Here is an 18,189-nt window from a genome sequence, read left to right as displayed (position 1 = left end):
GGTTCTTTGAGAAAATAAAAAAAAAATTGATAAACCATTAGCCAGACTCATCAAGAAAAAAAGGGAGAAGACTCAAATCAATAGATTTAGAAATGAAAATGGAGAAGTAACAACTGACACTGCAGAAATACAAAGGATCATGAGAGATTACTACAAGCAGCTAAATGCCAATAAAATGGACAATCTGGAAGAAATGGACAAATTCTTAGAAAAGCACAAGCTTCTGAGACTGAACCAGGAAGAAATAGAAAATATAAAGAGACCAATCACAGCACTGAAATTGAGAGTGGGATTAAAAATCTTCCAACAAATAAAAGCCGAGGACCAGATGGCTTCACAGGCGAATTCTGTCAAACATTTAGAGAAGAGCTAACACCTATCCTTCTCAAACATTTCCAAAATATAGCAGAGGGAGGAATACTCCCAAACTCATTCTATGAGGCCACCATCACCCTGATAAGCAAAACCAGACAAAGATGTCACAAAGAAAGAAAACTACAGGCCAATATCACTGATGAACATAGATGCAAAATTCCTTCAACAAAATACTTGCAAACAGAATCCAACAGCACATTAAAAGGATCATACATGATGATCACCTGGGGTTTACCCCAGGAATGCAAGGATTCTTCAATATACGCAAATCAGTCAATGTGATCAATCGTATTAACAAACTCAACGAGAAAAACCATATGATCATCTCAATAGATGCAGAAAAAGCTTTCAACAAAATTCAACACCCATTTATGATAAAAACCCTCCAGAAAGTAGGCATAGAGGGAACTTATCTCACCATAATAAAGTCCATATATGACAAACACACAGCAAGCATCGTTCTCAATGGTGAAAAACTGAAACCATTTCCTCTAAAATCAGGAACAGTAGAAGGATGAGCACTCTCACCACTATTATTCAACATAGTTTTGGAAGTTTTAGCCACAGCAATCAGAGAAGAAAAAGAAACAAAAGGAATCAAATCAGAAAAGAAGAAGTAAATCTGTCACTGTTTGCAGATGACATGATACTACACATAGAGAATCCAAAAGATGCTACCAGAAAACTACTAGAGCTAATCAATGAATTTGGTAAAGTAGCAGGATACAAAACTAATGCACAGAAATCTCTTGCATTCCTATACACTAATGATGAAAAATCTGAAAGAGAAATTAAGGAAACACTCTCATTTACCACTGCAGCAAAAAGAATAAAATACCTAGGAATAAACCTACCTAAGGAGAAAAAAGACCTGTATGCAGAAAACTATAAGACACTGATGAAAGAAATTAAAGATAATACAAACAGATGGAGAGATATACCATGTTCTTGGATTGGAAGAATCAACATTGTGAAAATGACTATACTACCCAAAGCAATCTACAGATTCAATGCAATCCCTATCAAACTACCAATGGCATTTTTCACAGAACTATAACAAAAATTTTCACAATTTGTATGGAAACATAAAAGACCCCGAATAGCCAAAGCAATCTTGAGAAAGAAAATTGGAGCTGGGGGAATCAGGCTCCTTGACTTCAGACTACACTACAAAGCTACAATAATCAAGCCAGTTTGGTACTGGCACAAATACAGAAATATAGATCAATGGAACAGGATAGAAAGCCCATATATAAACCCACCCACCTATGGTCACCTTATTTTTGATAAAGGAGGTGAGAATACACAAGGGAGAAAAGACAGCCTCTTCAATGAGTGCTGCTGGGAAAACTGGACGCTACATGTAAAAGAATGAAATTAGAACACTCCCTAACACCATACACAAAAATAAACTCAAAATGGATTAAAGACCTAAATGTAAGGACAGACACTAAAAAACTCTTAGAGGAAAACATTGGCAGAACACTCTGACATAAATCACAGTAAGATCCTTTTTGACCCACGTCCTAGAGAAATGGAAATAAAAACAAAAATAAACAAATGGGACCTAATGAGACTTAAAAGCTTTTGCACAGCAAAGGAAACCATAAACAAGACGAAAAGACAACCCTCAGAATGGGAGAAAATATTTGCAAATGAAGCAACTGACAAAGGATTAATCTCCAAGATTTACAAGCAGCTCATGCAGCTCAATATCAAAAAAAACCAAACAACCTAATCCAATAATGGGCAGAAGACCTAAATAGACATTTCTCCAAAGAAGGTATACAGATTGCTAACAAACACATGAAAGGATGCTCAACATCTCTAATCATTAGAGAAATGCAAATCAAAACTACAATGAGGTATCACCTCACACTGGTCAGAATGGCCATCATCAAAAAGTCTACAAACAATAAATGCTGGAGAGGGTGTGGGGAAAAGGGAACCCTCCTGCACTGCTGGTGGGAATGTAAATTGATGTATCCACTATGGAGAACAGTATGGAGTTTTCTTAAAAAACTAAAAATAGAACTAACATACGAGCTGGCAATCCCACTACTGGGCATATACCCTGAGAAAAGCATAATTCAAAAAAAGTCATGTACCACAATGTTCATTGCAGCTCTATTTACAATAGCCAGGACATGGAAGCAACCTAAGTGTCCATCGACAGATGAATGGATATAGAACATGTGGCACATATATACAATGGAATATTACTCAGCCATAAAGTGAAACAAAACTGAGTTATTTGTAGTGAGGTGGATGGACCTAGAGTCTGTCATATGGAGTGAAGTAAGTCAGAAAGAGAAAAACAAACACCGTATGCTAACACATATATATATGGAATCTAAAAAAGAAAAAAAAAATGGTTCTGGAGAACCTGAGGCAGGACAGGAATAAAGTTGCAGATGTAGAGAAAGGACTTGAGGACACGGGGAGAGGGAACGGTAAGTTGGGATGAAGTGAGAGATTGGCATGGACATATATACACTACCAAATGTAAAATAGATAGCTAGTGGGAAGCAGCCACATAGCACAGGGAGATCAGCTCAGTGGTTTGTGACAACGTAGAGGGGTGGGATAGGGAGGGTAGGTGGGAGACACGAGAGGGAGGGGATATGGGGATATATGTATATGTATAGCTGATTCACTTTGTTATAAAGCAGAAACTAACACACTATTGTAAAGCAATTATACTCCAATAAAGATGTTAAAAATATAAAAGAAAAAAAAACTTTAGGGCCAAATAAATCCCTGCCTAGAATCTCCATCTGCATCCGTAGACCCAACCCTTTTCTCACACTACCAACAGATCATCACTACAACGTCTGATAACTATTCTTAGCTGGAAAGAATCAGCAGACGGCAAGAAAATAGCAAATACAGCCATGTACACAATTATATATACTGATAAATCTGTAGATGCAATTTCTCAAATTTTGGTCAAAGAATATGAAATTTAAAAAGTAATAAATATCACCAAATTGTCTTCCCAAAAGATTACAGCATTTTATTCTGACTGACAATAGACTACTTTTTCTTATGTCCCTCAGTACTTATGTTTTAAAATATTTTAAATTTTCTAATCTTACAAATAAAATAATCTTATCTCATTTTTGTTTTAATTTGCATTTCCCCAAGCACTACTGAGGTTGATCATGTTTTTATATATTTATTGCTCACATGCTTTTTCTCTTCTGTGAATTAATTATTTATATTTCTTTTCTATGTTTTTATTGAAGCATATGCACCTTTAACAATAAATTTATATAACTTCTTTGTTTATTGAAGACATTAACCTTTTGCCATTTGGCTTTCCTTTGTCTACAGACTTTTTCGAGTCTTTGCTGTTGTTTTTTTTAATAAATAATCAAATAAGTACATCTCTTGTATGTCTTCTGAGTGTACATTCTTAAGAAGATCTTCCCACTCTTAGAGTGCCAAAACTCTCTCATTACTTTTCTTTGACTATTTTATTTGTAGTCTTTACATCAAAATCCTTAATACCTCAGTTTTCCATTTTTGCCCATGATGTGGGTAGGGGATAAATGTTGCAGTCACTTTACAATTGAGAAGTCTAGGACTTAGAGGTTATGTAAAGAGGGCATATAAAACAAAAGCAAAAACATAAAATGATTGATGGTGGGGGAAAAACCACACTGAAGGATTATTGTGCTTATCTTACTGTGCTAGGCAGTTTAATTTTTTTCTTAAATTTAGTCAGCAGTCTTTCCAGGCCTAAAACTTGCCTATGTGAGAATTTGTAGCATTTATGTATAGCAGATACATGCATGTTCTACGTACAATTTATTTGGATATTAAATATCATATTCCACTGGGGAGAACTGGGAGAAATGTTTGAGGATGTGAGAAAGGTTAGAAAAGGTCAGGAGCATCATTGGTGGTAGCCTCTTCTCTCTCAGTCATTCGAAAAATGTAATCATAAAACTGAATGCCATATAAACAAGAGCTCTCCTGAGCTTTAGTTTAATGATCATGAGGAAATGTTTGACAGCTTAAATAACAGGAAAAAATGTAATATGAACACCTTTACTAGATATTAAAAAACGATTTAAAAAAATCACTGCAGGGAAACTTATAATAAAATGCTAATGTAAAATAGGCTCACTGAGGCATACAACTATATTTAGTCTATTCAATTAATGAGGGATTTATAGGGAGTAAAAAAAAAAATTACAAAAGAATTAATTGCTTACAATACCCAGTGGTAGCCAAATAAAACATAGAAATATTCATTCAGAAAATGATTTTAAGACTTAGGAAAAAACTTCTTTCTCAGTATATATGCTTGCAACAGAAAACCTCCATATCTGATTAGATAATTCATCATTAGATTCAAAGGATGAAAACAAATCAAAACTGTATTAGTTTTCCATTGCTGCATAACAAACTACCACAAACTTAATGGATTTAAACAACACACACTTATTACTTCACAGTTTCTGTGGGTCAAGAGACCAGGTATAGCTTAAATGGGTCTTCCGCTTAAGGTTTACAAGGCTGCAATTAAGGTTCCTTTCATGGCTGGATTCTCATCAGAGGCTTGACTGGGGAGGAATCTGCTCTCAAACTTCCTCAGATTATTGGCAGAATTCATTTCCTTGCAGTTGTACAGAAAGTTGCTTTTTCAAAACCAGCAACAGAGAGAAACTCCAGCAATATAGGCACCACAATCTTATGTAATCATCTATCCATAATCAGTGCATGCTATTGGTTACAATCACAGGTGCCACTCACACTCGAGAGGAGGTAATGAACAAAAGTATGAACACTAGGGGCTGGGATTATGGGGGCCACCTTAAAGTTTAATCACCACAAAAACAAAATTCATGGTATTTGAAACTCTCTTGGGTATGATTTGCAATGTTTATTTTTTTAAGTCTATATTTTTCTAAAAGCAAAAATAAATTGCTTTAATGGGGATTTCCCAGGTGATGCAGTGGTAAAGAATCCATCTTGTGATGCAGGGGACGCCAGTTCGATCCCTGGTAGGGGAACTAAGATCCCACATGCTGTGGGGCAACTAAGCCTGCGTGCTGCAACTACAGAGCCCACACGCCACAACTAGAAGAAGCCTCCGCACTGCAACGAAACATCCTGCGCACTGCAACTAAGACCCGAAGCAGCCAATAAATAAATAAATAAATAAATAAATAAATAAATAAATATTTTAAAAAATAAAATAAATTGCTTTAATGATTTCATAATACTTAACTCAATCACTAAAAAAGTCTTAAGGCAAACTCATAATTTATGTAACATAGCAGTCAATCAAATACAGCCAACTACATGACATTATGGAGAAAACCATGAAAGGAGGAGCCAAATTTGAATTCTGGCTCAGTCACTTACTAAATATGTTTACTTGAGATATCTTCACAAACTTCTAAGGGCTCTGATGTCTTTATCTATAAAATGGAGTGAATTTATACTTACCTAACATGGGTTTTTTGTCAATTAGAGAAAATATTTTTAAGTACATTGAATAGGTCTGGCGCATAAGAGTTGTTCAGCAAAACACAGAAGTCAGTAGTATAATCACAGCACTTAAAGCCCACTGTGTATATAACACATGTCATGACATTATGAGATATTTTTTCAGAGTTTAAGTAATATCCTCGATTTCTAAGGAAAATATAATTTATAAGGGGAAATGGGGCAAGTAAACTGACTCAGCATGCACCAAAACGAGCAGTCAAAATGTATACATGCAGACATATATTGATACATAATAAATAATATGTTCATGTTCCTTTGAACACTTCATGTACATTAAACTTCAAGTTGTTTCTTTTGTTTTTGAGTCTCATTTCTTCCAACAAATACCAAGCAGTCTTGAGTGTATCTCTCAACTTAGAGTACTTGCAGTGACATTAAATATGGAGATTCCCAGACAGTAATCTCTGAAGACGGAACAGAGTCTACATTTTAAATAAGGCCTCTTATTTGGAGGACTGGATTTCTATGTAGAACAAATGTTTAAGAACCACTGGCTTACTGTTAAAACAAAGGAATGAAAGTAGACACTCATCTTCAAGATCTAGGGAGTTAGGAAATAAATATTGCTGATTCTGACTCTGATTCCACTTCTGATCACCAACTAATGATTCTGACACCCAACTTCAGCGTGTGTGTGAGTGGGTGGGGGGGTGGGAGGTGGTTTCTCACACCAATTCTGACACTATCTACCTGGAAATACCACCAGATTCCACAGGTTAAGGCTCAGTCCCACAAAACTGCCCTCACACTCTCATTTCAGATGTCAATCACAAGTCCAGGTTGTCCCCTCTACTTCTGACCAATTAGCTATAGATCGGAGTTTCCAAATTGGGTTTGATTACTTTGCTAGAGTGACTCAGAGAACTCAGAAACATTTTACTTACCAGATTACTAGTTTGTCATAAAAGGTTATAACTCAGGATCAGCCAGATGGAAGAGATGCATAGGGCAATATGGGGAAAGAAGGAGGAGCTTCTATGCCCTCTTCAAGCACAGGCCACTCTCCCAGAATCTCCATGTGTGCACCAACCAAGAAGCTCTCCGAACCCTGTCTTCTTGGAGTTTTTACAGGGGCTTCATTACGTAGGAATGATTGAGTAAATCATGCCCATTGGTAACTGAACTCAACCCAGCCCCTCTCCTCTCCCTGGAGGTATGGGGGTGAGACTGAAAGTTCATACTCTCTGATCACATGGTTGGCTCTACTGGCAACCAGCCCCCATGCTTAGATTGGTTCCAAAATTCACCTAATTAACATAACAAAAGACACCTTTATCACTCTCCTCACTGGACATTTCAATGGTTTTAGGAGCTCTGTACCAGAAACTGGAACTAAGACCAAATAATACAATAAATAAATCACAATGTGCTTACAGTATTATAAATATGTAAGTCCCTTTTCATTGGCTCATTTCCCTCTTTCTGCTTTCAGGGACATTTAAAATAAAATATCAATTAATATGCAGATATGTATGAGTGAAAACTAGGAAACATAACTTAAGTAAAATTAAGAGAACTAGAGCTGAAAGGGAACTTAAGATCATTTAGAGAAGATGGCTGGTTTCATTATGCTTCAAAGGGGGAAAGTGTTTGAATACTACTTAAAGAACGAAAGACTGTAAGTAAAGGTTTATATGAAAGAAAATATAAGGTTGCAGATGAAGGTTGGGCAGACTGTAATGGATTTGTATTTAGAAAAATAATGAGTAATGACCTACAGGTTGTAGAATGGGTCCAGTAGATAAATAATGCTTTGGATAATGAAAGAGTTCTATATTGCAAATTGTTTTGTTCCTAATGACTTGAAAGACCACTTAGGCCTAGCCAAGTATTCATATACAATCTGATCCTAATGAAGTTGTTTGCAAGAGCAACATAAATATAAGCCTTGAGACTAAAGGCCAACCAGAAAGGAATCAAAGTTTTTTATTAGGTAGAACTATTTTAGGAATCAGCTCATAGTTTTGAAGAGAGGGAACAAAGCTGCAGAGGAAGTTACTATAGCAATCTGGGACAAAAATATATAATGTATATAATAGGATGACCAAAAACAAAGATCTGTAATGTCATTGTTACATTTGTAGTAACAGATTACAAGGGTTAGGACAAAACTTGTGGCTGCAGAGACAGGAGACAATGGTTAGATCAGGGTGATATAATGAAGGCAATAGCTACATCAATTCAGTTATTTGTAAAGGTCAAAAAATCCTACATTTTAGATAGTGAGGTCTGAAAATAAAAAGAATTGTATCATAATATGGTGTTCAAAAATGTTAAGGTTCACCAAAGAATTAGCACAGAGTTAACATGTAAAGGGAGTGGAATCTTTAATAATTTATTCAACTTTTAAAATATTCTTTATTTGCATATTATTTATCCAACAAATACAAGTCACCTAATACAAGTCAGAGGAAAAACTGGAAACCACAGTCAAGCCAGCACAGCACTGATCTCCGAGCCAAAATGAAGCAGAAGTTTGAAAAGCTATTCTCATATTAATCAATTTGTATTTACACACCTTCCTGTAATAACTTTATTTTTCCTGTTTGTAAAATAAAATATAATTCTGACCAAAGTAGAGGTTGCAATTGAGTTCTAGAGATTGTCTTAGTCTTCTAATATCACTTTTCTGCAAAAGTCATATGTTTTGAAGACCAAGAAGATATGGATATTTTTACTATGTTGGGTATCAGGGAATCTTCCAGGTAACAACAGTACAACCCAATGCTTTTACCTTGATTCTTAGTGCACAGACTTTTTATTATACTAAATCAACCACTTATAGTCTTGAGTAAATGAAGTAATAGTAATGTACTATTATCGATTGCTAAGATTACTATGACTTAGAATTAGCTGACCCACCAGCATTACACAGAAATTATCAAGATGGCAATTACTAAAAGCAGTTTGATTCTTGATTAGTTGTTTGATAATACTTCATAACAAAACAAAGAAAAATGAATTTGAATAAAACTCACACCACTTTTTGGCAACTACTAATGAATTCATTGTGCTCTTTATATGTATTTGAATCCTGTTTTTTGACTACTTTCTATAAACTTCAAGGGTAATATGTTCTTACTTCTTTCTCAGCCTTATTTATGACAAGAAATGACCTTGTGTGGCAATTATTTCTTGTTATACTTGATTTTAAGGGTATGTAATTACAGGCTGCATGCTGATTCCCATAAAAGTGCATGGGATAAAGTATTAGAATAACCATATATTTCAAATGTTTCCTTCTTTAAAAACTCTTCTATTTTTCATCCTCTTCATTAATTTTATTATGATGATGTATGTTGTAAAAACTTATAAATATCATTGAAAATTTAGTAAATAGAAAATATTGTATTGTAATCTTGTCATATCTGTAGACATATTCAATCAAATGCTGAGTAATGCTCAAATTAGAATTACCATTCAGCCAGTATATGACTATTGAAGTTGTTTTAGTTCCAATATAGTTCCATTAATTTAGTTCCAATATATGTTTTTCATAAAATTTTCATATATTTTAGGAGTATACTGATATATTCTGACTTACTATATCAATCCTAAAAGTGTTTAAACCTTCAAAAACAATTCTCCATTAATGAGAAGAATATCACAAATATACCACTTAGATAAAAAATGATTATCATCAAACAGTAATGGTTTCTTCTTTTGCAGTTCCCTAGGCTTACATGAGACCTTGAGATGAGAGTGCATGTCTACCATTTCTAGAGCTAGGTAGGCTGCTAATTAGCAGAGGCTTAGGAATTAAAAGCATAAATTAATTTTTATTTTTATCAAGCAAGCAAAGTTAATGTAAAAAAAACTTGCCAGAGAAGGTCATAATAGGCTCGCTTGTGTAGACATTCCTGACAACATCCTGCTGAGAACAGAATCAGCCTCCAAAGAGTGTCAACCTAAATAAGATCATTCTGGGAAAATCACTGGGCTTTTCAGAGATGGACAACAGTCAGATCAACACCACAGTAGGTATCTGTGCAAGCATAAGAGATTTCAAAGGGAGACATTGCTTGGAAACATGCTCTAATACTGTCTACTTGATTAAACCATCTAGCACTTTCGTTGTGCCTTGAGGCTTAAATATAATTGCATGCCATTATTGAAACATCACAGTGGTATTTGATATTTGGAATGTTGTTCAAAAAGATTGCAACGGATAAGATCAGAAAAAAAGACTTTTGCATTCTCTTATGAAATGCTTTCTAATCAATGTCATTTTATAGCTAGATTTCATAGATGTAAATGAAACTATTCCCCTAATGGGGTACCATATACAATTATAAATGTTTATGTATACACATAGATATAATGGCCGCTTATTTTGGCTTTGCTTTGGTTATTCTCTATTTTATTCAGCATTATTGCCATAGAATCTTGGTCCTTTCTGTGTTCCCACTGTTCCATTCAACTTCATTGACAGTTATTTTTTCCCTTGAGAGCAATCACTGTTTACCATACCTGGCTACACCTTGTGTCTTCACTGATAAACAGTGACTTAAACACCAATGTCAAGCAATGTCATTCAACACATCTGTTTCATTAATGCAAATTGTGATGACAATCTGAACCCTCCTCTCTGATTTCTTGTTGCATAACTACAGCAGAAGCAAAGCAAGAGGACCATATCAGGAGCATATAAATGATGTGCCCCTACCACAACATCAGGGAACACAGAACATCTTTTAAAAGTTTCCTCACTATTGAGCTATTTAACTAGAGTAGTGACTAATTAATAATACTGTACTGCATATTTGAAAGTTGCTTAAAAAAGTGTCTCCAGGTAAAAACAATGTGGAGTTTCATTTTAAAAACAATAAAAAACTATATTTTTATAATCTATAGATTCTAAGATTATGAAAAATATGTAATTTTCCATGTAAATCACTTTTAATATCAAATATTTATTTGATTTTGATAAAGTCTAATGTTCTGATCTGCTTTTGGTGGTTGGAATTTGGAAAAGCAGCCACTAAAATTCAACTGGGCATCAGGAAATGTGAACCTGAGGGTTTTTTTAACACACGGAAAAATCACTTTAAAGTCCAAGAGTGAAGAACAAGATGAAATTGAAAACATAGAACAATTTTTCATAGCTTTCTCCAGCTTTCACTATTATTCTTCACCTCTTTCAAATTTAATTCCCTGTGTGAGGAAATACAGTTGACAGAGTTTGGTAGCACAATGTACCTGAAATCATTCATTCCTTTGTGCCTGAGAAATTCTCTATGTTATAGGGTGTTTTGTTTTGGGTATTTACATTCAGTACTCAGCTGGGGATGTTTGGGGTACATATATAACAAGAAGAATCATTTTAAAATTTAAGCCCGAAGTTCAAACTGGAGATTAGAATAATTTCCCGATTGAAAAATAGTCTCTGCTCTTTTTTTGTCACTGTTCTTATAACCATATAATGGTCAATTACCATATAAATGTTGGGTGTTTTTCTGATTGTCTTAAAGTTTTCAAGCATTTTATTTGACTATTAGCCAACAATGTCATTTATGAGACAATGAATCTAGTCATAACATAGTCTTTAAGCCTAACAAGAGCATGATATTAATGTTTACCAGCATGTATTATTTGGGGCACAATGTCCTGTTGAATTATAGAGAAAATATTTTGGATAGTTTCATTTTCCAATCATTTTTCAGCACTGTGCATGCCATTATCATTGAGCATTAACGATATATTAATGTTAAAGGGCATGGCCCCCATAGTCCGCATTCAGGTGAAAGCTAGGCTGCCAGAGCATTTTTAGTGCACGCAAAAGGAATACATCATGTCCTCAAACACCGTCTCAGTAAGACTTCTGGCAATGAGGTGAGACAAGAACAGCAACTTTCCAACTTGTTTTTTATGTCTTTTCTAAAGGAGGAATTCTTATCTTAAAAATCATCCATATGATATCTCTTGATGTAGGTTAAAAAGGAAAGGGAATATTTTAGTAAAGATCAACTGAAAAGTGACCTTGTGTTTTTCTTCAAGTTTCAGATTTTCATGGTGAGCCCAAACTGATGGCAGTATTGTCCTGAAGTTAGTAGTTGCTAGGAAATGCCATGTATTTCACAGATAGATATACAGATACAAGAAATCGCCCACAGGGCTCTCTAGCTCAAATGCACTGCTTTTATGCAACTTTATATTACTTTTACAGAAAAGTATTTCTATTCATGTATTCACTTTTGAAACAGCAAAAACAAATCGAGTAAAATCAAAGTCTTGTTCTGTACCTTTTTAAGGAGTTGTGACTGGAAAAGAGCCGTCACCCAACATTCTAAAATTCCTCTGTGTTTAACTCAAGGGGCAGGGAATCCTGATACCTTCTGACAATCAGATAAAAACTGATACATGTTGCAATTTCCTCTGTGAACCTGAAACAGTTTTTCTTGTATGCCACTTTATCAATTTATAAACTGAATAGATCTAACACCAAAAGTAGGTTTTAATCTGGTGTCAGTTTTAAAGTATATGAGACCACCGTGTTTTAAATAAAAAGCTTAGGGACAGTTTTATCTAAAATGGGGAGGAGGAGATCCTTTCGGTTTCCTATAGTCTTCTAGTCTCAATCTCTCTCTCTCTCCTTCTCTCTCTCCTCCCTCCCCCCATCACACACACACACACACACACACACACATAATCTGTGCATGTGTGTCTATCTGTCTCTGTCAATCTTCCTCAAGGCAGCTTCTCAGAGAATAATAATAAACATATTTTTAACATATTTCCTTCTATCTCAACCCATAAGGTCAATGGGACTCTAGAGCATCTGTAACAATTTATGCCATGCATTGGGAGGAAGGAAAACCGATTACTTTCTATGGAGTCAAAATAGTCATTCTAAGAACTGATCATAGTAAATACAAGGGGGAGGCTAACTTTAATACAGTCTAACGGTCTAGTCCCATGTGTTTTAATTAAATAGGTAGAAAAACAGATGAGGCAGATGTGTATGGGTAAATAGACAGATCAACCATTCTTTTATATTTTTATAACATTGTAATAACTAGATAATAAGTATATATATAAGAATAAGCAATTAGAATCATCAGTCTATATAAGAATCAAGTAAGAATAACTTAGAACACTCCCTAGGTATCAACACTAAACCTTAAATAATTAAATCAACTAAAGGCAAAAGATCTGGGAGATTAGGGAAGTTGATTTTTAAAATATAGAAGCCATTGGAGCTAAACTTGAAATGGGAACAATATTTCCAGTTAAAAATCCCTAACTAATTACAATAAATTTTACCGTACACAATTGATGATTGTAAAACAATCAAATAAAGTCTTAGAGATTATTAATTGCAGATCCCTTGGAAATATGAGGGTGTGGTTAAATCTATAGCAACATCTGCTCTTAGGAACCAGACTGGTATTCTCCTAGGCCGGATATTATTTCATAATTTCAATTCCCTTTTTTCAGTTTATGCAAAATGTGCAAATAACCAAATTATTCTTTTTTTTTGTTAATTAGCTTTCAAAATGGTTAAAGGACACCTCTTGTATATTATTCTTTCTGGAAAAGTGAAAGTGATTATATATTTTGTATACTGACTTATAGACTGTGTGATAACCTAAGTAGTTTTCTTTTTTAATTGGCATATCAAAATCTAAGGGAAAAGGAGATAAAAAAAATAAGCTATCTCTGCTAAATAACTATGTCAGTTTTCTAAAAGGTCTGTAAAATTGATGTCATTGACTTCCTTAAATGTGTGAGACAGTATGGCAGGTTGTAGAAAAGACTCCCTCATGGTATGGTTATTTTGGTACCATGGCTATTTTTCCTCTGCTGGAGGTGGAGTAACCAGTCTGATAAAACCAAAGCCTGTGCTATCATGGACTTTAGAAATCAGAGGACACCCAACACTGGCAAACATATTGCTTTGTTTTTTATTTACAATTTGCACTTCCCTTAGGACCAAAAAAGGTGTTTGGGGTGAGCAAATATAGAGTGTAATAATAAACCAACTTGGCTATGAGATCTGCCTATTATGAATCTAATCTAATTTTGCCTTAGGGTCTTGAGGCAAAATTACATGGCCCTTCCCACATTGCTCAATGAACCTTATCCTCAAATCAAGGTAACATAAAATTCCAGGTTTCCTTTCAATGGACATAAAAACAAGAATATAATTGAAATTCCGTTCTTAGAACATGTCTTAAAATTTCTGAACATATGTGTTGAGGATGATCTTCATATATTATTATTTATTTTATGGCTTTTAGTGATACAAAGACTTGTGGTGCCTAACTTCTATAAAACTGAACACTTTAGGAAACTGAGATATTTATTTGTTTTAAGCCACTAATGTCTTACTTAATGACTTGTTGCCTGAGCAACCTGATGTAATTTAACTTTCCAACATTTATACAATTATGAGTGAAATGTCCAAGCTAGCATAATTCAGGAGCCATTAATTGAATTACATGACCATGTTCTGTAAAGTTTTCTAGAAATTCTCCTCTAACTTTCTTGCAATAATCTTGGCAGGGGGCCTTCCATGTTAAGAATATGGATTTAGGAAGACATACACACCAGTTTCAATCAATGTCAATTCTCCATATGCTTGTAATTAACTTATGGGTAGGCAGTCATTTTGAAAGACTCACTTATCAACAAAAATAACAGAATTCTTCTATCCCCAGGTAAGAAGCATGCTGAAAGACAGACTGTAATGTTTGTGCAGGTATATTTGCCAGTTGTCTGTAACTACCTTAAATATGAGGTACATGTATCTTCCTTGGAACATAGGTTCTCAGAGAATAACAGAATTTTACACAGTACTCAAACTGTGAAGCTATTGAATAAATGTAAATTGCTGTTGATTATAAAGATGGTAAAATAAGTGTGTTGACATTTTGAAAAGATTAGCTTCCAATTTGAAATGGTACATAAGCAACTGCCTTGACACAGAAGCAGGAATGTAGTTCCGGCTTAGGAATCTGCCATCAGAACTTTGTGGATTCACATAGACATTGGGAGTGAGGTATCTGAGTGACATCTCTTTGGAATGGCCTAACTGTAAAATGTGCCAGTGATGAGGGCTATTTATCCTGCCAGACAGTACAGCAGCATGCTGCTCCAGGAAAAAAATAATAGTTTTAGGATTATTTCTTTTTAATATGCTGCCTTTAAGAAATTGACCAGATATTCCTTTAAATGGTTGGTTCCATTCATTTATTTTTAACTTCATTCAAAAATATTTATTGAGTATCCATCACGGTTCAGACACTGTTCCAGGTGCTGGATATACAAGAGTTTGATTACAAATAGTGAGAATATTGGCCCAGATTCTACCATGGTGTCTGACAGAGCAGATGTTCAAAAGTATTAATTGAACGAATGATATGAATTCAAATTAAAATTTGACAAAATCTGATAACAAAAGGCTCTTGCAGACAATAGAGGGCAAACTGATCCTTTACTTCCCGTGCTGCTGTTCAATATAGAAAATATGGCAAAATCCTTATACAAGAAGAAAAAGCATTTTAAATTCTTTAATCCAAATATTATCATCATCCCTATTTTATTTTTCTCAAAATTTCATTTTGGATCCACATGCATATTTCCTAGCTTTTACTATACCATATCTTACAGAAAATTATACTGACAAAACAGTCTTAAGAAGTCATGTTTTCCACTTCTTGCAAACCTCTTACTTATTGAGTACATTTTAATTCAGTGAACTTTTAAAGACCTCTAAGACATATCATTATCCACTGTTTCACCTCTGACTCACTTCTGCCCACACCCAAAAGCTTAATTTTCTTCTCATTTTAATAAACATCTGTGGCTAAAAATGATAGATAAGTAGCAGACAAGAACTCACTTGGAGAAGTTTGAATTTTGCCTTTGCTACACAAAATAGAAGGGAGATGCTATACAACTTTTAATCCTTTTGAATTACAAGAAAACAGTAAGAGGGAGGTGCAGGCCTTGTTTTTTGTCCTGTTAATGTATGAAGCTCTAGATCAGGGGCTCTCAATGTGCAGTTCCCCAAACCGTTAATATAAGCATGACCTGGCAACTTGATAGAAATCAATTTGGGGGAACAAGCAATCTGTATTTTAACAAATCCTCCTAGGGGCTTCCCTGGTGGCGCAGTGGTTGAGAATCTGCCTGCCAATGCAGGAGACACGGGTTCGAGCCCTCGTCTGTGAAGATCCCACATGCCGCGGAGCAACTAGGCCCGTGAGCCACAATTACTGAGCCTGCGCGTCTGGAGCCTGTGCTCCACAACAAGAGAGGCCGCGATAATGAGAGGCCCGCGCACCACGATGAAGAGTGGCCCCCACTTGACGCAACTAGAGAAAGCCCTCACACAGAAACGAAGACACCCAACACAGCCATAAATAAATAAATAAATAAATAAAATTAAAAAAAAAAATCCTCCTAGTGATTCTGATTTACTGAAAATTTTGATAATCACTGTTCTACATTTTTGCAGTTATCTCTCTCCCTGACCCTGCTGCATCATTTGCTCTTTTAGTTTAAGAAATTGTCACATATATATGTTTAAAAAGAGCCATTACCCTCAATTAATAATCTGTATCCTCAATTAATAATCTGTATCTAAAGACATTTTTCAATCACTCAGCAAACGTCTGGACACAAGGTCATGGGGAAGATTAGATTTGGTCTGTACAGAACAAGTCCTGAGAAGGAGGTCACTGGAGAGTCTGGAAGGGTGCTGTGTAGTTTCTGAAGCAAAGAAGACCATTAGTGGATATCACTGAATCCAACAATAAAAAGTTATAAATCCTTAGTCAGGAGATTTCAAGTGCACAGTCAATCAGTGTGTAAAACACAGCTTCAGATTCGGGGTGTTTTTCTCATAATAATCCAAGGCCCTAACATGAGTTCAGAATGAACAAACAGAACACAGGAAAAACCATTTCATTTCAGAAATTGAGAGTCATGCATGACTGAAATTGATGAAAGTGCCCTGCTGGTTAATACAGGAATACAGAAGTCACAAATTCAGCCTCTCTTTTTCTGTGGAACATAAACCTCCAATGTTTAATGATAATTTTGAGAGAATTACACCCTGCTTTCCCCATCAATTCAGAGAACTGACAACAAGTATCTCAACAAAGAAACACCTGAATGCAAGATTGATACACCAAATTTCTAGTCTGTTTTCCAAAAATTGGTGTCAGCCTAGTGTGATATAGTAGCAGTGCAGCATAGTGGTTAAGAACAGAGTCTGTAGCCAAGCTGACAGGCTTTGATTCCTGGATCTACTACTCACTAGGTGTATGATCTTAGGTAATTATTTCCCCTCTGTGTCCCTCAGTTTCCTCAACTGTAAATTAAGACTTACTGCCTCTTATGGTTGCTAGTTTGATTAAAAGAGTTAATGTTTGTATTTTAACAAATATTTTAAAAGATTTATAAAGGCTAGTATCTAGAACATCGTAGGAATTATGAAAATGTTCATTAACAAATAAATACCCTGTTGATATTCTATTACAGGTTCAAGGCAATATGTGTGTGAGAAAATTCTTACAGTTAAAAATAAAACTATACATACAATTAAGACATGAGTTAGATATAAAACTTTTACATACAGCATTGCTTTTATTGGTTAATCTTACTGACAATTTTTTCCAGGTAGCTTCTGTTGAGACAACGTAATTTGCTCAAAACATTATCTCCTTTGCAAAATGTTACACACTGACTATGAAAAGGGCAAAGAATGAAGGTGTACTTATATTAATTAACAACTAATAGAAGACAGGTCCAAGTGACTACTGTTTCATAAACATGAAAATGAATTTATTACTAGCAGGCCTTGGATTGCTGGTATATAGTACTACAGTGTCAATAGAAAAAAATTCGCATTAAATATATAAGCAATTGAATGAGGTATATTGTCTGTATAAATTTTTGAGGTATATTCTTTCTGACTGCAATAACCCATTTTCATACTTAAGAATCACTAAATGAGAACATTTCCGAAGGAAAGTGTATTTTTAGAAGCATCTATAAAAACTTATATTTGATTACAATTTTTTTCAGTGCTCATACTGTCCAAGGGAAATATAAGAAATGTCATGATGTTATTAAAGAAGTGGTGTAAGCACAGACTAGTATCAAGTGAAACCCAACCTATATCCACTCAAGCAAATGCGATTAATTTATTAATACTGAACAAGTTGACCATTCAATCTTCAATTTAACCACCATTTCCCAATTAAAAGAAAATCCTGTTTAGCTTTACAAATTTGCACATGTCCATTTTACTTACTTTATGTGTAACAGCCAGAACTA

General features: G+C 34.8%; 1 long non-coding RNA gene across 1 annotated transcript in view; it reads right to left on the bottom strand.

The window, feature by feature from the left end:
- Positions 1-1,894: 1,894 nt before the first annotated feature.
- Positions 1,895-18,189, bottom strand: part of LOC309663237 — a 241,321-nt gene continuing 225,026 nt past the window's right edge. Inside the window, exon 2 of the long non-coding RNA XR_014265167.1 lies at positions 1,895-2,533. This is a non-coding gene — a long non-coding RNA (uncharacterized lncRNA). The remainder of the gene's footprint in view (positions 2,534-18,189) is intronic.

Source organism: Balaenoptera physalus, assembly GCF_965194825.1.
Source record: "Balaenoptera physalus genome assembly, chromosome: 6".
Classification (NCBI taxonomy): Eukaryota; Metazoa; Chordata; class Mammalia; order Artiodactyla; family Balaenopteridae; genus Balaenoptera; species Balaenoptera physalus.
The sequence above is the reverse complement of the archived record's forward strand: the minus strand, read 5'-3'. Positions and strand labels throughout refer to the sequence as shown.